Here is a 21278-nt window from a genome sequence, read left to right as displayed (position 1 = left end):
TCTCTCACATCCATCTCTCTCTCACCTCCTCTTTCTCTCCCCTCTCTCTCCATCACCCCTCTCTCCCCCACCCCAATCTCTTTCACATCACCCTCTCTCTCACACACATTCTTACACATCCTCGCTCTCTCACCCCCTCCCTCTCTCCCACCATCTCTCTGCCTCTTTCTCTTCCCTTCTCTCTCCTTCTCGCTCCCTCTCTCTCTCCCCCTCTCTCAACCCCTCTCTCAACCCCTCTCTCTCATTCCTCGCACTTTCACCTCTATCTCTCACACTCCATCTCTCTCACTCCCTCTCTCTCTTAGCCCTCTCTCACACCCCCGTCACTCCCATCTCACTCTCTCACCTCTCTCTCTCACCACAGTCTCTCTCTCTCTCAGTCCCACTCCCTCTGTTTCACACCCCTTCTCTCTCATACCCCGCTCACCCCACCCCCCTCTCTCACCCCCACTCTCTCACCCACTCTCTCTTTCTCATTCACGCTCTCTCTTTCTCACTTACACTCTCTCTGTTTTTCATTCACTCTCTCTTTCTCACCCCCTCTTTCTCACCCCCTCTCTCTCAACTCCTCTCTCTCCCACTCTCTCCCTCCCCTCCCTCTCTTGCACCCCACTCTTTACTCCCTCTCTCCCCCTGTGTCTCACACCCCCACTCTCTCACCCCACTCTCTCTCTCACTTAACCGTCATCTCTCTCTCTCTCCCACCCCCTCTGTCTCACACCCCTTATCTCTCACACCCCTTCTCTCTCCCACACCCCTGTTTCTCACCCCCTTTCTCACAACCCTCTCTCTCAACAAATCTCTCTCACCAACTCTCTCTCACCCCCCTCTCTCCCCCTCTCCCTACCCCTCTCTCCCCCTTTCTCTCACCCCCTCTCTCCCCATCTCCTTCACTCTCTTTCACATCCCCGTCTCTCTCACACCCACTGTCTCTCACCCCCTCTCTCTCTCACACCCCCTTCTATCTCACACCCCCTCCCTTCCACCTTCTCACCCTCTCACCCCTCTCTCTCTCACACCCCACTCTCTCCCACCTCCCTCTCACTCAATCCTCTCTCTCTCATCCCTCTCTCTCTCTCTCACCCCTCGCTCTCTCACCCCGCTCTCTCACACTCCCTGTCTCTCACTCCCTCTCTCTCTTAGCCCTATCTCACATCCCCTCTAACTCCCATCTCACTCTCTCACCCTCTCTCTCTCACCACAGTTTCTCTCTCTCTGTCCAACCCCCTCTGTCTCTCACCCCCTCTCACCCCACACCCCTCTCTCACCCCCTCTCTCTCACCTGCTCTCTCTTTCTCACTCACACTCTCTCTTTCTCAACACTCTCTCTCTTTTTCTCTCACTCTCTCTCTTTTTCTCTCACTCTCTCTCTTTCACCCCCTCACCCACCCTTCTCTCTCAACACCTCTCTCTCTCCCACTCTCTCTTTTTCACATTCTCTCTCTTTCTAACCCACTCTCTATCACCCCCTCTCTCTCACCCCCTCTCTCTCCCACACTCTCTCCCTTCTCTCTCCCCTCTCTCTACCCCCTCTCTTGACCCCACTCTCTACACCCACTCTCCCCCTGTTTTTCACACCCTCTTTCTATCACTCCCATCTCACTCTCTCACCCCACTCTCTCTCTCTCTTAGCCGACATCTCCCTCTCTCTCCCACTCCCTCTGTCTCACACCCCTTCTCTCTCACACCCCTTCTCTCTCTCACACCCATGTTTCTCACCCGCTCTTTCCGACTTCCTCTCTCTCACACCCTCTCTCTCAACAACTCTCTCTCACCCCCTCTCTCCCCCTCTCTCTCCCTCTCCCCATCTCCTCCATTCTCTCCTCCTCTTCTCCCCATCTCTCTCCCCCTCTCTCCCCCTCTCTCTTCCCCTCTCTCTCACCCTTCTCTCCCCCTCTCTCTTCCCCATCTCTCTCCCCACTCTCTGCGCCCTCTCTCTCTGCCCCCAATCCTGCCCCCTCTCACTCCCTCTGCCCCCTCTCCCGCTCTCTCCCCTCCTCTCTGCCCTCCTTTCTCGGCCCCCTCTCTCACACCACTCTCTCAACCCCTCACTCTCTCTCACCCCCTTCTCTCTCTCTCAACCCCTCCCTCTCGACCCCGCTCTCTCTCACCCCTCTCTCTCTCACCCCCCACCCTCTCGCTCAACCCCCCTCACTCTCTCATCCTCTCACTCTCTCACCCCCTCACCAATCCCTCTCTCTCTCTTCCCCTCTCTCTCTCACCCCTCTCTTTCTCTCTCAACCCCCCTCTCTCTCATCACTCTCTCTCACACTCTCTCTCACCCCTCTCTTTCTCTCTCAACCCCTCTCTGTCAAGCCTCTCTCTCTCACACCCCTCTCTCTCACCACCTGCTCTCTCAACCCCCCTCAATCTCTCATCCCCTCACTCTCTCACCCCCTCAGTCTCTTCCCTTCTCTCTCAACCCCTCGCTCTCTCTCACATCCATCTCTCTCTCTCACCCTCCCTCTCTCTCCCCCTCTCTCTCCCCCACCTCCTCGCTGTCACTCACTCCCACCTCTCATTCTCACCGACCTCTCACCCAGCTCTCTCTCTCTCATTCCCTCTCTCCCACCACCCCTCTCTTCCACCCTGTCACTCTCTCACCCCTTCTTCTCTCTCACCGCTCTCTCCCACCCCTCTCTCTCAACCTTCTCTCTCTCTCATCCCTCTCTCTCTCACCCCCACCCTCCCTCTCTCTCAACCCACCTCTCTCTCTCACCCCCTCTCTCTCAACCTCTCTCTCACCCTTCACTCTCACACCCCTCTCTCTCACACTCCCTCTCTCTCACTGCCTCTCTCTCTTTCACCACCCCTTCTCTCAAACCCCCTCACTCTCTCAGCCCCTCACTCTCTCACACCCTCAGTCACTCACGCCCTCACTCTCACCCCTCTCTCTCATCGCCTCTCACACACTTTCTCTCTTACCCCGCGATCTCTCTCTAACTCCTCCCCCTCTCACCCCTCTCGCTCACCCCTCTCGCTCACCCCACTCTCTCTCACACCCTCTCCTTCTCACTCCACTCTCCCTATTCCCCCTCCCCACTTTCACTCTCTCCATCACCCATTATCTCTCATCCCCGTCTCACCCCGACCCCCCCTCTCTCTCAAACTCCTCTCTCTCACCAGCTCTCTCTTTCTCACTCACGCTCTTTCTGTCTCACTTACACTCTCTCTGTTTCACTCACTCTCCCTCTTTCTCACCCCTCTCTCTCTCTTACCTTCTCTTTCTCTCTCTCTCACCCTCTCTGTCTCCCATGTCACTCTCTCACCACACTGTCTCTCTCTCTCTCTCTGTCCCACCCCCTCTGTCTCTCACCCCTTCTCTCTCACACCCCTCTCACCCCCAACCCCTCTCTCACCCTCCTCTCTCTCACCCACGCTCTCTTTCTCACTCACTCTCTCTCTTTCTCACCCTCGCTCTCTCACGCCTATCTCTCTCCTCCCCTCTCTCTCTCCCACTCTCTCCCTGTCGCTCCCCCACTCTCTCCCCAACTCTCACTCCCTCTCTACACCCTTTCTCTCCCCTCTCTCTCCCCTTCCCTCTCCCCGTCTCTCTCTCGCCCCTCTCTTTCACCCCTCTCTCCCCTTCTCTCTCCCCCTTCTCCTCCCCTCTCTCTCCCCCCTCTATTTCCTTGTCTCTCCCACCCTCTCCCCAAAATCTCACTCCCACTCTACACCCGTTCTCTCCCCTCTCTCTCACCCTCTCTCTCCCCCTCTCTTCCCCACTCTCTCTACCCTCTCTCCCCCTCTTTCTTTCCCCTCTCTCTCCCCTCTCTCCCCCCTCTCTCTCCCCCACTCTCTCTGCCCTCTCTCTCTGCCATCTCGCTTGCCCCCTTCCCGCTCCCTCCCCCTCTCCATCCCCCTCTTGCCTCCCGCTCCCCCCCCCCCCACCGCCCCTCTTTCTCTCTCACTTTGTCTCTTTGTCTCCCGGACTCTCTTGCTCTCTCAGCTCTCCCTCCCTTTCTTGCTGCCTCTGTCTGTGTCTTTTGCCCCTCTCTCCCTCTCTCTAATCCCTCTATCTCTCTCTCGCCCCCTCTATCTCTCTCACACCGTCTGTCTCTCTGTCTCTCTCAGCTCTCTCAGCTCTCCCTCCCTTTCTCACTGCCTCTGTCTCGCTCTTGTGCCCTCTCTCTCTCTCATCCCTCTGTCCCTCGCTTGCATCCTCTCTCTCTTGTTCTTCCTCTCTCTCTCTCCCGCTCTATCTCTATCCCTCTCTTTGCCCCCTCTCTCTCTCTCACTCTTCCTCTCGCTCTCTTCATCTCGCTCGCGCTTTCTCAACCTCTCACCCTCCCTTACGCTCTCACGGTCTCTCTCTCCCTCCTTCTCTCCCTCTCTCTTGCCTCCCTCTCTGTCTCATCTCACTCTCTCTCTTGCTCGCTCTCTCTCACTCGTGCTCTCTCTCTATTGCTTGTGCTCTGTCTGTCTGTCTGTCTCTCTGTCTCCCTCTCTCTGCCCTCCCTCCCTCTTTCAACTCTTCTCTCTCACTCTTGCTCTTTCTCTCTCTCTCTCTCTGTCTGTCTGTTGCTCTCTCTCTCCGTCTCTCTCTCTCTCTCTCTCAGTCCTCCCCCCACCCCAGCTCCTCTCTCTCTTGCACCCCTCTCTCTCATTACTCTGTCTCTCGCTTGTCCCCATCTCTCTCTCTCTGTCCTCCTCTCTCTCGCTCTCCCCGTCTCTCTTTCACTCGCTTGGTCTCCCTCGCTCGCTTGTGCTCTCTCTCTATCCCTCTCTCTATTCCCCCTCGCAGTTTCTGTCCCTCTCTCTCCCCCTCTCTCCTCCCCTTTCTCTCTCTGTCGCACCTCTCTCGCCCCTCTGTCGTCCCTCTCTTGCTCTCTCTCATTCATTCTCTCCCTCTCTCCCTCACCCTCTCTTCCATATACACTCTCCCTCTCTCCCACCCTTGCTTTGTCCTTTCTCTTGCTCTCTCACTCTCACCTCTCTCCCTCTCTGTCTCGTTTTCTCTCTCTCTCTTTTTCACTCTTTCTTACCCTTGTCTCACCCCACTCTCAGTCACTCTCTCCCTCTCTCTCTCTATCCCTCCCTCTATCACCCGCCTCTCTCTCCTCTCTCAATCTGTCTCGCTCTTGTCTTTCTCCCATCAGTTTCGCTCTCTCTCTCGCCCCTCTCTCTTGCTTCTCTCTCTTGCCTCTCTCTTTCTCTCTCGCCACCTCTCTCCCCCGTTCGCTCTTGCCTCATCGCTCTCGCACCCTCTCTTCATCTCTCACCCCTCTGTCTCGGTCTGTCTTTGTGTCTCTCGGCCTTCCCTCCGCCTCTTGCGACCTCTCTCTCTTTCGCCCCTCTCTCAACTCTCTACCTCTCACTTGGCCCGTCTCTCTATCATGCTCTCCCTTCTCTCACTCTCTCTCTCTCTCACAGCCTCTCTCTCTCACTCTCCCACCTCTCTTTCTCTGCAGTCCTCTCTCTCTCTCTCTCTATCCCGCCCCTTCTCTCTCTCTCTCTCTCTCTCTCTCTCTCTCAACCATCTCTCTTGCTCGCTCACTGTCTCTCTTTCTCTCTCTCTGTCAGACACTCTCTCTCGTATCTGTCCCCTCTCTCCCTCTCTCTATCCCCCTCCCTCTCTCTCTCTACTCCCCTCTCTCTGTCTCTCTCTACACCCCTCTCTCTCCCACCCCACCTCTCTCTGTCTCTCTGTCTCTTGTCTCTGTCACTCAATTATCCCCTCCCTCTCTCTCAGTCTTCCCCCTTGCTCCCCCATCTCTCTCGTAAACTCTCTCCCTCATTCGATCTCTCATACCCTCTCAATCACGCTCTTGCACCCTTTTCTCTCTCATCTCTCTCCCTGTCGCCTTCTCTCTCCCTCCCCTCTCTCTCTCCCTGTCGCTCTCTCTTGCCCTCCCCTCTCTCTCGCACTCCCATCTCTCTCTCGCCCTCCCCTCTCTCTCACCCCCTCTCTCGTTCACCCCTCTGTCTCGCCCTCCCCTCTCTCATCCTCCGCGCTCTCACACTCCGCTCTCTCGCACTCCGCACTCTCACTCTCCCCTCTCTCTTTCACCCTCCCCTCTCGCTCACCCTCCACTCTCTCTTTCACACTCCCCTCTCTCTCACCCTCCCCTCTCTCTCTCGCCCTACCCTCTCGCTCGCCTTTCCCTCTCTCTCGCCCTCCAATCTCTCTCCCTCCCCTGTCACTCTTCCTCCACTCTCATTCTACCTCCCCTCTCTCTCCCTGCCCTCTTTCGCCCTCCCCTCTCTATTCACTCCCATCTCTCTCGCCCGCCCCTCTCTCGCCCTCCCTTCTCACTCTCCATCCCCCTCTCTAACCCTCCCCCTCTCTCTCCCTCCCATCTCTCTCACCCTCCCATCTCTCGCCCTCCCCTCTCCCACCCTCCCCTCTCTCTCACCCTACCCTCTCTCTCGCCCTCCCCTCTCTCACCCTCCCCTCGCTCTGGCCCTCCCCTCTCACTCTCCCTCCCCTCTCACTCTCCCTCCCCTCTCACTCTCCCTCCTCTCTCTCTCCCTCCCGTCTCCCTCCCTCCCTTCTCTCATTCTCCCCTCTCACTATCCCTCCCGTGTCACTCGCCCTCCCCTCTCACTCTCCCTCCCTCTCTCTCACCCTCCCCTCTCTTTCAACCGCCTCTCTCGCTCACCTCTCTCTCTCTCGCCCTCCCCTCTCTCGCCCTCCCCTCTCTCACCCTCCCCTCGCTCTGGCCCTCCCCTCTCACTCTCCCTTACCTCTCACTCTACCTCCTCTCTCTCTCCCTCCCGTCTCCCTCCCTCCCTTCTCTCACTCTCCCCTCTCACTATCCCTCCCGTGTCACTAGCCCTCTCCTCTCATTCTCCCTCCCCTCTCACTCTCCCTCCCATCGCTCTTGCCCTCCCCTCTCGCACTCCCTCCCCTCTCTCGCCCTCCCCTCACTCTTCCTCCCCTCTCTCTCCCTCCCGTCTCCATCCCTCCCCTCTCTCCATCCCCTCTCACTCTCCCAACCCTCTCTCTCACCCTCCCCTCTCTTTCAACCCCCTCTCTCGCTCACCTCTCTCTCTCTCGCCCTCCCTTCTCTCCCCCTCCCATCTCTTGCCCTTCACTCTCTCACCCTCCCCTCTCTCACCCTCCCCTCTCTCTGCCTCCACTCTCATTCTCCTTCCCCACTCACTGTCCCTCCCCTCTCTCGCCCTCCCCTTGCTCTCGCCCTCCCCTCTCACTCTCGCTCTCCTCTCACTGTCCCTCCCCTCTCTCGCCCTCCCCTTGCTCTCGCCCTCCCCTCTCACTCTCCCTCCCCTCTCACTCTCCCTCCCCCTTACTCTCCCTCCCCTTACTCTCTCTCCCTCCCCTCTCACTCTCCTTCCCCTCTCACTGACCCTCCCCTCTCTCGCTCTCCCCTTGCTCGCGCCCTCCCCTCTCACTTTCCCTCCCCTCTCACTCTCCCTACCCTCTCTCTTACCCTCTCCTCTCTCGCCCTTCCCTCACTCTCCCTCCTCTCTCTGTCCTTCCCGTCTCCATCCCTACCCTCTCTCCCTCCCCTCTCACTCTCCCTCCCCTCTCTCGCCCTCCCCTCTCTCTCGCCCTCCCCTCTCACTCTTCCTCCCCTCTCACTCTCCTTCCCCTCACACTCTCCCTCCCCTCTCTCTCGCGCTTCCCACTCTCTCTCCCTCCCCCAACTCTCGCCCTCCCCTCTTTTCGCCCTCCACTCTCACTCTTCCTCCCCTCTCACTCTCCTTCCCCTCTCACTCTCCGTCCCCTCTTTCTCGCGCTCCCCTCCACTCACTCTCCCTCCCCTCTCACTCTCCTTCCTCTCTCACTGTCCCTCCCCTCTCTCGCCCTCCCCTTGCTCTCGCCCTCCCCTCTCACTCTCCCTCCCCTCTCACTCTCCCTCCCCCTTACTCTCCCTCCCCTTACTCTCTCTCCCTCCCCTCTCACTCTCCTTCCCCTCTCACTGACCCTCCCATCTCTCGCTCTCCCCTTGCTCGCGCCCTCCCCTCTCACTTTCCCTCCCCTCTCACTCTCCCTACCCTCTCTCTTACCCTCTCCTCTCTCGCCCTTCCCTCACTCTCCCTCCTCTCTCTGTCCTTCCCGTCTCCATCCCTACCCTCTCTCCCTCCCCTCTCACTCTCCCTCCCCTCTCTCGCCCTCCCCTCTCTCTCGCCCTCCCCTCTCACTCTTCCTCCCCTCTCACTCTCCTTCCCCTCACACTCTCCCTCCCCTCTCTCTCGCGCTTCCCACTCTCTCTCCCTCCCCCAACTCTCGCCCTCCCCTCTTTTCGCCCTCCACTCTCACTCTTCCTCCCCTCTCACTCTCCTTCCCCTCTCACTCTCCGTCCCCTCTCTCTCGCGCTCCCCACTCTCTCTCCCTCCCCTATTTCACCCTCCCCTCTCACTCCCTCCCCTCGCTCTGGCCCTCCCCTCCCCCACTCACTCTCCCTCCTCTCTCTCACCCTCCCTCCTCACTCTCCTTCCCGTCTCACTCTCCCTCCCCTCGCCTTTGCCCTCCCATCTCAATCTCCCTCCCTTCTCTCTCCCTTCCCTCTCACTCTCCATCCTTCTCTCTCACCCTCTCATTTCTCACCCTCCCCTCACTCCTCCTCCCCTCTCTCTCCCTCCCTACCGTCTCCATCCCTCCCCTCTCTCCCTCCCCTCTCTCTCCCTCCCCTCTCTCTACCTCCGCTGTCTCTCTCCCTCCCCTCTCTCTCTCCCTCCCCTCTCACTCTCCTTCCCCTCTCACTCTCCCTCTCCTCTCTCTCCTTCGCCTCTCTCTCTCCCTCCCCTCGCTCTGGCCCTCCCCTCTCACTGTCCTTCCCCTCTCAAGCTCCCTCCCCTCTCTCCCTCCCCTCTCTCTCCCTCCCCTCTCTCTCCCTCCGCTGTCTCTCTCCCTCCCCTCTCTCTCTCCCTCCCCTCTCACTCTCCTTCCCCTCTCACTCTCCCTCCCCTCTCTCTCCTTCGCCTCTCTCTCTCCCTCCCCTCGCTCTGGCCCTTCCCTCTCACTGTCCTTCCCCTCTCAATCTCCCTCCCCTCACACTCTCTCTCCCCTCGCTCTTGCCCTCCCATCTCACCCTCCCTCCCCTCTCTCTCCCTTCCCTCTCACTCTCCATCCCTCTCTCTCACCCTCTCATTGATCACCCTCCCCTCTCTCTCCCTCCCCTCTCTCTCCCTCCCTACCGTCTCCATTCCTCCCCTCTCTCCCTCCCCTCTCTCTCCCTCCCCTCTCTCTCCCTCCCCTCTCTCTTTCCCTCCATCTCTCACTCTCCTTCCCCTCTCACTCTCCCTCTCCTCTCTCTCCTTCGCCTCTCTCTCTCCCTCCCCTCGCTCTGGCCCTCCCCTCTCACTGTCCTTCCCCTCTCACTCTCCCTCCCTCTCTCTCACCCTCTCATCTCTCACCCTCCCCTCACTCTTCCTCCCCTCTCTCTCACTCCTGTCTCCATCCCTACCCTCTGTCCCTCCCCTCTCACTTTACCTCCCCTCTGTCTCCCACCCGTCTCCCTCCCACCCATCTCTCACTCTCCCGCTCATTATCCCTCCCCTCTCTCGCCCTCCCTTCTCACTCTCCTTCCCCTCTCACTCTCCCTCCCCTCTCTTGCCCTCCCCTCTCACTCTCTCTCCCCTCGCTCTTGCCCTCCCATCTCACCCTCCCTCCCCTCTCTCTCCCGCCCGTCTCCATCCCTCCCCTCTCTCCCTCCGCTCTCACTCTCCCTCCCCTCTCACTCTCCCTCCCCTCTTACTCTGCCTCCCCCTCACTCTCCCTCTCCTCTCACTCTCTCATCCCTCTCTTTCTCCCTCTGCTCTGTCGACCTCCCCTCTCACTCTCCCTCCCCTCTCACTCTTCTTCCCCTCTCACTCTTCCTCTCCTCTCTCTCCTTCCCCTCTCTCTCCCTCCCCTCTCTCTCCCTCCCCTCTCTCGCCCACCTCACTCTCACCATCCGCTCTACCACCCTCCCCTCTCTGGCCCTCACCTCTCTCCATCCCCTCTCACTCTCCCTCCAATCTCTCTCACCCTCCCCTCCATTCTCTCGCTCTCCCCTCTCACTCTCCCTCCCCTCTCTCACCCTCCTCTCACTCTCCCCCCTCTCCTTCCCGTCTCCATCCCACCCCCTCTCTCCCCTCTCACTCTCGCTCTCCACTCTCTACCTCCCTCCTCCCTCCCTCCTGTCTCTCACCCTCTCCTCTCACTCTCCCTCCCTCTCTCCCTCCCCTCTCACTCTCCCTCCACTCTCTCTCCCTCGCCTCTCTCGCCCTCCCCACTCTTGCAATCTGCTCTATCGCCCTCCCCTCTCTCCCTCCCCCCTCACTCACCCTCCCTCTCTCTCACCCTCCCCTCTCTTTCAACCGCCTCTCTCGCTCACCTCTCTCTCTCTCGCCCTCCCCTCTCTCGCCCTCCCCTCTCTCACCCTCCCCTCGCTCTGGCCCTCCCCTCTCACTCTCCCTTCCCTCTCACTCTACCTCCTCTCTCTCTCCCTCCCGTCTCCCTCCCTCCCTTCTCTCACTCTCCCCTCTCACTATCCCTCCCGTGTCACTCGCCCTCCCCTCTCATTCTCCCTCCCCTCTCACTCTCCCTCCCATCGCTCTTGCCCTCCCCTCTCGCACTCCCTCCCCTCTCTCGCCCTCCCCTCACTCTTCCTCCCCTCTCTCTCCCTCCCGTCTCCATCCCTCCCCTCTCACTCTCCCTACCCTCTCTCTCACCCTCCCCTGTCTTTCAACCCCCTCTCTCGCTCACCTCTCTCTCTCTCGCCCTCCCTTCTCTCCCCCTCCCATCTCTTGCCCTTCCCTCTCTCACGCTCCCCTCTCTCACCCTCCCCTCTCTCTGCCTCCACTCTCATTCTCCTTCCCCACTCACTCTCCCTTCCCTCTCTCTCGCCCTCCCCTCCTCTCACTCTCCCTCCCCTCTCACTCTCCTTCCCCTCTCACTGTCCCTCCCCTCTCTCGCCCTCCCCTTGCTCTCGCCCTCCCCTCTCACTCTCCCTCCCCTCTCACTCTCCCTCCCCCTTACTCTCCCTCCCCTTACTCTCTCTCCCTCCCCTCTCACTCTCCTTCCCCTCTCACTGTCCCTCCCCTCTCTCGCTCTCCCCTTGCTCGCGCCCTCCCCTCTCACTTTCCCTCCCCTCTCACTCTCCCTACCCTCTCTCTTACCCTCTCCTCTCTCGCCCTCCCCTCACTCTCCCTCCTCTCTCTGTCCTTCCCGTCTCCATCCCTACCCTCTCTCCCTCCCCTCTCACTCTCCCTCCCCTCTCTCGCCCTCCCCTCTCTCTCGCCCTCCCCTCTCACTCTTCCTCCCCTCTCACTCTCCTTCCCCTCACACTCTCCCTCCCCTCTCTCTCGCGCTTCCCACTCTCTCTCCCTCCCCCAACTCTCGCCCTCCCCTCTTTTCGCCCTCCACTCTCACTCTTCCTCCCGTCTCACTCTCCTTCCCCTCTCACTCTCCGTCCCCTCTCTCTCGCGCTCCCCACTCTCTCTCCCACCCCTCTTTCACCCTCCCCTCTCACTCCCTCCCCCACTCACTCTCCCTCCTCTCTCTCACCCTCCCTCCTCACTCTCCTTCCCGTCTCACTCTCCCTCCCCTCGCCCTTGCCCTCCCATCTCAATCTCCCTCCTTCTCTCTCCCTTCCCTCTCACTCTCCATCCCTCTCTCTCACTCTCTCATTTCTCACCCTCCCCTCACTCCTCCTCCCCTCTCTCTCCCTCCCTACCGTCTCCATCCCTCCCCTCTCTCTCTCCCTCCATCTCTCTCTCCCTCCCCTCTCTCTCTCCCTCCATCTCTCTCTCCCTCCCCTCTCTCTCTCCCTCCCCTCTCACTCTCCTTCCCCTCTCACTCTCCCTCTCCTCTCTCTCCTTCGCCTCTCTCTCTCGCTCCCCTTGCTCTGGCCCTCCCCTCTCACTGTCCTTCCCCTCTCAAGCTCCCTCCCCTCTCTCCCTCCCTGTCTCTCTCCCACCCCTCTCTCTTTCCCTCCATCTCTCACTCTCCTTCCCCTCTCACTCTCCCTCCCCTCTCTCTCCTTCGCCTCTCTCTCTCCCTCCCCTCGCTCTGGCCCTTCCCTCTCACTGTCCTTCCCCTCTCAATCTCCCTCCCCTCACACTCTCTCTCCCCTCGCTCTTGCCCTCCCATCTCACCCTCCCTCCCCTCTCTCTCCCTTCCCTCTCACTCTCCATCCCTCTCTCTCACCCTCTCATTGATCACCCTCCCCTCTCTCTCCCTCCCCTCTCTCTCCCTCCCTACCGTCTCCATTCCTCCCCTCTCTCCCTCCCCTCTCTCTCCCTCCCCTCTCTCGCCCTCCCTTCTCACTCTCCTTCCCCTCTCACTCTCCCTCCCCTCTCTTGCCCTCCCCTCTCACTCTCTCTCCCCTCGCTCTTGCCCTCCCATCTCACCCTCCCTCCCCTCTCTCTCCCTTCCCTCTCACTCTCCCTCCATCTCTCTCACCCTCTCATTGATCACCCTCCCCTCACTCCTCCTCCCCTCTCTCTCCCGCCCGTCTCCATCCCTCCCCTCTCTCCCTCCCCTCTCACTCTCCCTCCCCTCTCACTCTCCCTCCCCTCTTACTCTGTCTCCCCCTCACTCTCCCTCTCCTCTCACTCTCTCATCCCTCTCTTTCTCCCTCCGCTCTGTCGACCTCCCCTCTCTCTCTCCCTCCCCTCTCTCTCTCCTTGCATCTCTCTCGCCCTCCCCTCTCACTCTCCCTCCCCTCTCACTCTTCTTCCCCTCTCACTCTCCCTCTCCTCTCTCTCCTTCCCCTCTCTCTCCCTCCCCTCTCTCTCCCTCCCCTCTCTCTCTCCTTGCATCTCTCTCGCCCTCCCCTCTCACTCTCCCTCCCCTCTCACTCTTCTTCCCCTCTCACTCTCCCTCTCCTCACTCTCCTTCCCCTCTCTCTCCCTCCCCTCACTCTCCCTCCCCTCTCACTCTCCTTCCCCTCTCACTCTCCCTCCCTTCTCTCTCCCTCCCCTCTCTCGCCCTCCCCACTCTCACCATCCGCTCTACCACCCTCCCCTCTCTGGCCCTCACCTCTCTCCATCCCCTCTCACTCTCCCTCCAATCTCTCTCACCCTCCCCTCCATTCTCTCGCTCTCCCCTCTCACTCTCCCTCCCCTCTCTCACCCTCCTCTCACTCTCCCCCTCTCCTTCCCGTCTCCATCCCACCCCCTCTCTCCCCTCTCACTCTCGCTCTCCACTCTCTAGCTCCCTCCTCCCTCCCTCCTGTCTCTCACCCTCTCCTCTCACTCTCCCTCCCTCTCTCCCTCCCCTCTCACTCTCCCTCCACTCTCTCTCCCTCGCCTCTCTCGCCCTCCCCACTCTTGCCATCTGCTCTATCGCCCTCCCCTCTCTCCCTCCCCTCTCACTCTCCCTCCCCCTCACTCACCCTCCCCCTCACTGTCCTTCCCCTTTCTCTCGCCCTCTCCTCACCTCTCTCGCCCTTCCCCGACCTCCCCCCTCGCTCTCCCCCTCTCTCTCTATCGCCTCTCCCTCACGCTCCCCTCTCACTCTCCCTCCCCTCTTACTCACCCTCCCCTCTCATTCTCCCTCCCCTCTCACTCTCCCTCCCCTCTCACTCTCCCTCCCCTCTCTCTCCCTCCCCCTCACTGTCCTTCCCCTCTCTCTCGCCCTCCCCTCCCCCCTCTCGCCCTCCCCCTCTCTCGCCCTCCCATCTCACTCTCTCTCCCCTCTCAAACTCCCTTCCCTCTTACTCACCCTCCCCTCTCTTTCTCCATCCCCTCTCACTCTCCCTACCCTGTCACTCTCCCTCCACTCTCTCCCACTCCCCTCTCTCTCCATCCCCTCTCTCGCCCTCCCCTCTTACTCTCCCTCCCCTCTTACTCTCCCTCCCCCTCACCCTCCCTCTCCTCTCACACTCTCTCCCCTCTCTTTCTCGCTCTTCTCTCACTCTCCCTCCCCTCTCTCACCCTCCCCCTCACTCTCCCTCCCCTCTCACTCTCCCTTCCCTTACTCTCCCTTCCCTCTTACTCTCCCTCCCCTCTCACTCTCCCTCCCCTCTCTCTCACCCTCCGCTCTCTTTCTCCCTCCCCCTCTCTCGCCCTCCCCCTCTCACCCTCACCCCTGCCTTCCCCTCTATCTCGCCCTCCCCCTCTCTTTCGCCTCCCCTCACTCTCGCCTTCCCCTCCACTCTCTCTCCCTCCTTTCTCACTCCCTCTCCTCTCTCCTGCCCTCACCTCTCACTCTCTCTCCCCTCTCACTCTTCCTCCCCTCTCACCCACTCCCCTCTCTCTCCCTCCCCTCTTTCGCCCTCCCCTCTCACTCTCCCTCCCCTCTCACTCTCCCTCCCCTTAATCTCCCTCCCCTCTCACTCTCCCTCCCCTCTCACTCTCCCTCCCCTCTCTCTCCCTCCCCCTCACTGTCCTTCCCCTCTCTCTCGCCCTCCCCTCCCCCCTCTCGCCCTCCCCCTCTCTCGCCCTCCCATCTCACTCTCTCTCCCCTCTCAAACTCCCTTCCCTCTTACTCACCCTCCCCTCTCTTTCTCCATCCCCTCTCACTCTCCCTACCCTGTCACTCTCCCTCCACTCTCTCCCACTCCCCTCTCTCTCCATCCCCTCTCTCGCCCTCCCCTCTTACTCTCCCTCCCCTCTTACTCTCCCTCCCCCTCACCCTCCCTCTCCTCTCACACTCTCTCCCCTCTCTTTCTCGCTCTTCTCTCACTCTCCCTCCCCTCTCTCACCCTCCCCCTCACTCTCCCTCCCCTCTCACTCTCCCTTCCCTTACTCTCCCTTCCCTCTTACTCTCCCTCCCCTCTCACTCTCCCTCCCCTCTCTCTCACCCTCCGCTCTCTTTCTCCCTCCCCCTCTCTCGCCCTCCCCCTCTCACCCTCACCCCTGCCTTCCCCTCTATCTCGCCCTCCCCTCTCTCTTTCGCCTCCCCTCACTCTCGCCTTCCCCTCCACTCTCTCTCCCTCCTTTCTCACTCCCTCTCCTCTCTCCTGCCCTCACCTCTCACTCTCTCTCCCCTCTCACTCTTCCTCCCCTCTCACCCACTCCCCTCTCTCTCCCTCCCCTCTTTCGCCCTCCCCTCTCACTCTCCCTCCCCTCTCACTCTCCCTCCCCTTAATCTCCCTCCCCTCTCACTCTCCCTCCCCTCTCCCTGTCCCTCCCCTCTCTCTCCATCCCCTCTCTCGCCCTCCCTTCTTACTCTCCCTCCCATCTTACTCTCCCTCCCCCTCTCTCTCCCGCCCCCTCTCTCACCCTCCACTCCCTCGGCCTCCCCTCTCTCTCCCACCCTCTCTCTCTCCCCCATCCTCTCCCTCCCCTGTCTCTCTCCCCAGCCCTCTCTCTGCCCATCTCACTCTCTCCCCCCGTCTTCTCCCTTCTCTCTACCCCCTCTCTCTATGCCCCTCCCTCTATGCCCCTTTCTCTACCCCACTCTCTCCTCACCCTCTCTCTAACCCCCTCTCTCTACCCTCTTCTCTCTACCCCCACTCCTCTCTCACGCCCTCCTGTCCCCTCCACTCTCCCCCTCCTCTCTCCTTCCTCCTCTCTTTCTTCCTCTCTGTCCCCCCTCTCTCTCCCCTCCTCCTTCTTCCCTCCTCTCTCTCCCACTCTCTCTCCCCTCTCGCTCATTTCCCTCTCCCTTTATCTGCTCTCTCTTCCCTCTCTCTCTCCGCGCTCTCTCCCCTTTCTCTCTCCCCTCTCTCTCCTTCCCCTCTTTCTCTCCCCCACTTTCTCTCTCCGCACTCTCTCTACCCACTCTCTCTGTCCACTCTCTCTCCCCTGCTCTCTCTCCCCTCTCTCCCCCTCTCTTCCACCCTTTTCCCCTCTCTCTCACCCTCACTCTCTCGCCCTTCTCTCTCGCCCCTTTTTATTATCTCTTCCCCTGTCTCTCTCTCTCTCTCTCTCTCTCCCCTTCTCACCCTATTTCTCTCTTGCTCTCTCTCTCCCTGTTCCTTCACTCTCTCTCCACCTTCTCTTACTCTCGATCCCCTGAATTCCGTTTCTCTCTCTCTCTCCCCACCTCCCATCGTTTCTCTTTGACTGAATCTCTCTCCCACCCTTCCTCTAGATCTGACATAGTCCGATCTCCCTGGTCCTTCCCTCTTACTCTGACCCAGAGACTGGGGGTGGTGTTGAGGCTGCGTGTGGGGGGTGGGGGTGAGACGATAGAGAGATGCGGGATGTAGGAGTTCGGGGGAAATGGGGGTAGAGACGGAATTGCAGGAGGGAGACAGAGACGGCAGGAGAGAGAGAGAGTGAGGGTGAGGGGGAGAGAGAAGAATGGAGGCAGGTGGAGAAATTCATGTTGGGGGTGTGAGAGAGAGGGGAGAGTGAGGCAGAAAGAATAGTGGAGGCAGGTGGAGAAACCGGGGTTGGGGGGGATGTCTGAGAGGGGACCAGGGAGAGTGAAAGGGAGAGGTGGTGAGAAAGAGACAGTGTGCAGAAAGAGAGGGAGAGAATTGAGGAGGAAAAGTGGGGGTGAGGATATGGGGAGGCCAGGCTGCAGTGTGGGGACAGAGGGTGTTAAACCCAGCTCCTGAGCTCAGGGCGTGGTGCCCTCCCCTTCCCTGAGGACCAGGACTTGGGGCTGAGTCTGTCTCTCTCCAGCTCAGCTTCTCCAACACAAAGACACACAACAACATCGGTCACTCTGCTGCTCGGCACGATTTAATCAACATTGTTATTGGTTACAAATGGAAGTGATGGATACAGTCATTGGTTTGGTGCCTTTTCTCACTGGCCCCTGAGTTGTGAGAAACATTGAATTGTTTCCCTGTAACCCCCCTGTGGGATAAGGATGGACAAACCAGCGTTACCCTCAGTCTGTTACCATACTGACAGGCTGCTCCATCGCTGAAACACTGAACTGAAATGAGAAAATCCCGGATGGATTGATTAATGAGGGAATTTGATGAATGGATGGATTTGGGTGAAGGGATATTTCAGCACATTCTTCAGCTGCTGCCTGAACTTATTCTGGGTCACGGCATAAATCGCGGTGTTTGTGCAGCAACTGAGGAGCTGCAGCATGAAGCCCAATTCCTGCACAAAGGGATGGAGATTCACAGACTGATATCCAAACCACCACATCCGTTTCCATATAGAATACAGCATTAACATTGACCATAACAGGATGAAATTGGCCGAGATCACAAACAGTAAAATGATGGATTTTTTTCGGTTTCTCATTTCAGTATCAGACTGAGCGTCCCCATTGGTGTGAGCGCGGAGTCTCCTGTGGGCTCTGCTGGTCACTAAAATGTGTCTGACGGTGAGAACATTGAGCAGCAGAATCAGGAGAAATGGGACACACGGGGTTAGAATGTGGTGGAGGGACTCGATTGTGACCCAGACACTGGAGAATAGAACAGCGAATGTTACATCACAAAACCAGGGGAGGTTCCTCAGCCGATACCAAGCCTCGAGCATAAAATACCAGAAAATGTTCTTTAAACAGCTCAGCACAGTCACTGCTCCCAGAACCACAGCCGCCGTTTTCTCACTGCAATATTTACTTTTCAGCTTCTGCCAACAAATGGCCACAAACCGATCAAAGGTGAAAGTGACGGTGAACCAGACAGAGCAGTCAGTGGCTGCATAAAGCAGGACGGCGTGGATATTACACACGGGGACGGAGTACCTCAGGAAATAAAACTGTTCCGGATAAACAATGGGAATGTGTCTCAGGATCAGGTCGAGGATAATGACCAGGAGATCCGCCGCTGCCATGGCCCCCAGGTAACGTCTGACACATGGAGACAATCCACAATCTTTATAAAGCAGGACGTAGATGGTCACTACGTTAACTGTGAGGAAGGAAAACAAACCCATTATCCATCAGCCTGGAGGCAAAGGGACCCGTTTGATTGGGGATCCAGTGAGATTTTCAAATGTGTCCCTGCATTCAGGGATTTATTAAAATAATTGGAGCTGGAATAACAGATGGGAAGGTCGGAATTACTGACAAAAATGTGACATAAACCACAAGGAACCCTCCCTCCCCAAACACACAGAGACACATCCATCAGGACAGATGGTTTCTAGAACATTCCCACACACTCGATCACTCGAGAGCAGACACAGGTCACTCCTTACCAGTTCCTAATACGGAGGGTGGAAACGTTGCTGTCCTGAAGGATTCTCTCCCAGTTTCCTGAAGACAAACGGAGTTTGGGAATTCCTGTATTTTGGTCTAAATTGTGGTCGATCCTGTGTCGTGGAGAAATGTAAACGCAGGGAAAACGGATTCACCCCTTTAACTGTCTGAGGGGCCTTCGGAACAGAGTCTCCTTCTCCCTGGAATGGGATCTCTTCGCTCGGGATCTTATCGTTTGTTCAATTCACTGACGTCCGGCCGTTCACAAACAATGTCAGGGACAGAACGTTCCGGGGAATGTCAGTTATAGAATGTCAGGGACAGAACGTTCCTGGGAATGTCAGTTATAGAATGTCGGGGACAGAACATTCCAGGGAATGACAGTTATAGAATGTCAGGGACAGAACGTTCCAGGTAACCCCTTGATCTGTCCATGACCTTTCCCCCATACCCACCCCACCAACCTGATGTCCTGTGCCTGGACACACTGTAACATTAATGGGGTGTGAGACGGAGGGTCCAATCACAGGAATGGGAACTAAAGGCATTCCCAGATCAGCTGAAATGGTGAGATATACCACATTCTCAATCCACCTCACAGAACCAGCCCAGACACCATACACCCAGAGGAGATATCTGTTCACTGGGGAACACTGTACAGACCAGGCCAGTGTACTGCTCAGTACAACCCAGCAATCTGTCCAGATTCATCCATTACACTGGTCAATACAACCCAGCAATCTGTCCAGAGGGGAACACTGCACACAGATCATGTCAGGGCACTTATCTTCAAACGCAGGCTCGACATCTGTCCAGTTTGGGAAGCTGTGATAGAGAGAGAAAAGCTGCAGATGCTAGAGTCCAAAGAAGACAGGCAGGAAGCTGTGAGAACACAGCAATCCTGCCAGCATCAGGAGGTGTAACCATTCTGTAAGAGTCCTGAAGGAGGGCTACACCTGAAACATCAAATTCTATACCTCCTGATGCTGCCTGGATTGCGGTGTTCCTTCAGCGAGTATTCAGCATGGGAAGCAATGCAGACCACAGCAGTGCATTGATCTATAAACCCGGACTAGATATCTGTCCAGGACGGGGAGCTGTGCAGACCACAGCAATGCATTAATATATAAACCCGGACTAGATATCTGTCCAGGACGGGGAGCTGTGCAGACCACAGCAGTGCATTAATATATAAACACGGACTCGATATCTGTCCAGGACAGGGAGCTGTGGAGACCACAGCAGTGCATTGATCTATAAACCCGGACTAGATATCTGTCCTGGACGGGGAGCTGTGTAGACCATAGCAGTGCATTGATCTATAAACCCGGACTAGATATCTGTCCAGGACGGGGAGCTGTGCAAAACAGAACAGGACACTAATGTCTAAACCTGAAACAAATATCCATCCAACATTGGGAGCTGCACAGACTACATCATTGTATTATCTATAAACTTCAACTAGATAGTCTGACCAGCACAGGGACCTGTGCAGTGATCACCCATGAATTCATCTGTAAACTAGGAGCAGCTACCCTCCCAGAATGTAGGATTATGCACACCACCGCATTGCATTAATCTGTAACCCAGGAGCAGTTACCCTCCCAGCATGTAGGGCTGTGTACCCCACCCCAGTGCATTGATCTGTAATCCAGGAGCAGTTATCCTCCCAGCATGTAGGACTGTGTACCCCACCCCAGTGCATTGATCTGTAACCCAGGAGCAGTTACCCTCCCAGCATGTAGGACTGTGTACCCCACCCCAATACATTGATCTGTAATCCAGGAGCAGTTACCCTCCCAGCATGTGGAGCTCTGTACCCCACCCCAGTGCATTGCTCAGTTACACTGTGTTAGATCCCTGCCCAGTGTGCGGAAACTTGCAGCCCGGGCTGGAAGTGACAGGATGTGCAGCTCCCACCCATTTCCAGCTCCATATCCCCATTGTGCCCTGACAAGGGGGTGCTGTGGGTATGAACCTCACTGCCAGGGAGAGATGGTGGGGGAATCAGTTTAAATATCATCACATGGGAGGGGTTTGGGGTATAGACAGAGAGGGGGAAACTGAGAGACAGTGTCATGGAAGGATGTGTTCCCAGGTTTCAGAATGCTGAAATGTAGACACTTCGATAGCATCCTGTAACATGAGCCAGTCTTCCCAGGAAAGATGGGAAAAAGGGATTTTGGTGTGAGGTCAGATGGAACAACAGCTGCTGTGTGGGTTTGAAATTACGTTTATGTAATTTTAATAAGTGTCTTTTTGAAAAAGTACATTACTGTAGAGTTGGAGTAGGGTAATAAGCAGTTAAAGAAAGGGGGTCTCAGAGTTGTGAATAGTTGATGTAAAATGTTCACTTTCAGAGTTAAAAAGTAAATTGATATTTTTGTTTAAACAGTGGAATTTGGGAGTTCTCTGTCACTCATATTTTAACAGTTTACAAGACAAATTGAGCGTTTCTTTATGTTTAGTTTATATTACCAGATGAGCTCAATGTTGTGTCCTAACGATTGCTGTGTATCTGTGTGTCTGTGTGTGGGGCAGGTAAGGCAGTCTCTGTGGTGCTTAAAGTGATGCAATGCCACCCTCTGCTGGCCTCCCCACGCCACTGCACAGACATTGGCAGAGGGTAAAAACCAACAGAGATTCATTCAGAGAGGGGGAGGGAGAAGGCAGCTGCTCACCGCACCATCCAAACTGATGTCTTATCCATGGACTGATCTAAATGTCCTTTAAACATTGTAACTGTCCCTGCTTTCACCACTTCCTCTAGAAGTTCATTCCACACCCAAGCCAGATTCTGTCTTACATAATTACCTCTCCTGACTTTTGTCAATCTTTTTCCTCACTACTTAAAATATCCCTCAGTTTTGAATCCCCAACTCTAGGGAAAAGACATCAGCCCTTGTGTAAAGTTACCGCAGAATCTCATATGCTTCAGTGAAAACAGTCCCAGCCGATCCAGCCTCTCCTTGTAGCTCACTCCCTCCTTTCCCAGCAACATCCAGGTTAATCTCTTCTGAATCCTCTCCAGTTTAATAATATCAAGGTCAATAATATTAAAGTGAAAAGTCAAGGTATTTTCTTAGGGCACGGGGAGTCCAAAACTAGAGGACATAGACTTAAGGTGAGAGGGGAAACATTTAAAAGTGACCTAAGGGGCAGCTTTTTCACCCAGAGGGTGGTGTGCCTATGGAATGAGCGGGCAGGATGACCAGACCAGACACAGTATTCCAGTAGAGGTCTCTCCAATGTCCTGTACATCCTCATCATGACGTCCCAATTCCGATACTCAAAGGGTCTGACCAATGAAGAAAAG

General features: G+C 57.2%; 1 long non-coding RNA gene across 1 annotated transcript in view; it reads left to right on the top strand.

Annotated features, from left to right (window-relative positions):
• Positions 1-17598, top strand: part of LOC140485504 (uncharacterized) — a 57457-nt gene extending 39859 nt beyond the window's left edge. The window contains exon 3 of the long non-coding RNA XR_011962367.1: positions 17389-17598. This is a non-coding gene — a long non-coding RNA (uncharacterized lncRNA). The remainder of the gene's footprint in view (positions 1-17388) is intronic.
• The last annotated feature ends 3680 nt before the right edge of the window (positions 17599-21278 follow it).

Source organism: Chiloscyllium punctatum, chromosome 14 (assembly GCF_047496795.1).
Source record: "Chiloscyllium punctatum isolate Juve2018m chromosome 14, sChiPun1.3, whole genome shotgun sequence".
In the NCBI taxonomy this organism is placed as follows: domain Eukaryota; kingdom Metazoa; phylum Chordata; class Chondrichthyes; order Orectolobiformes; family Hemiscylliidae; genus Chiloscyllium; species Chiloscyllium punctatum.
The sequence above is the reverse complement of the archived record's forward strand: the minus strand, read 5'-3'. Positions and strand labels throughout refer to the sequence as shown.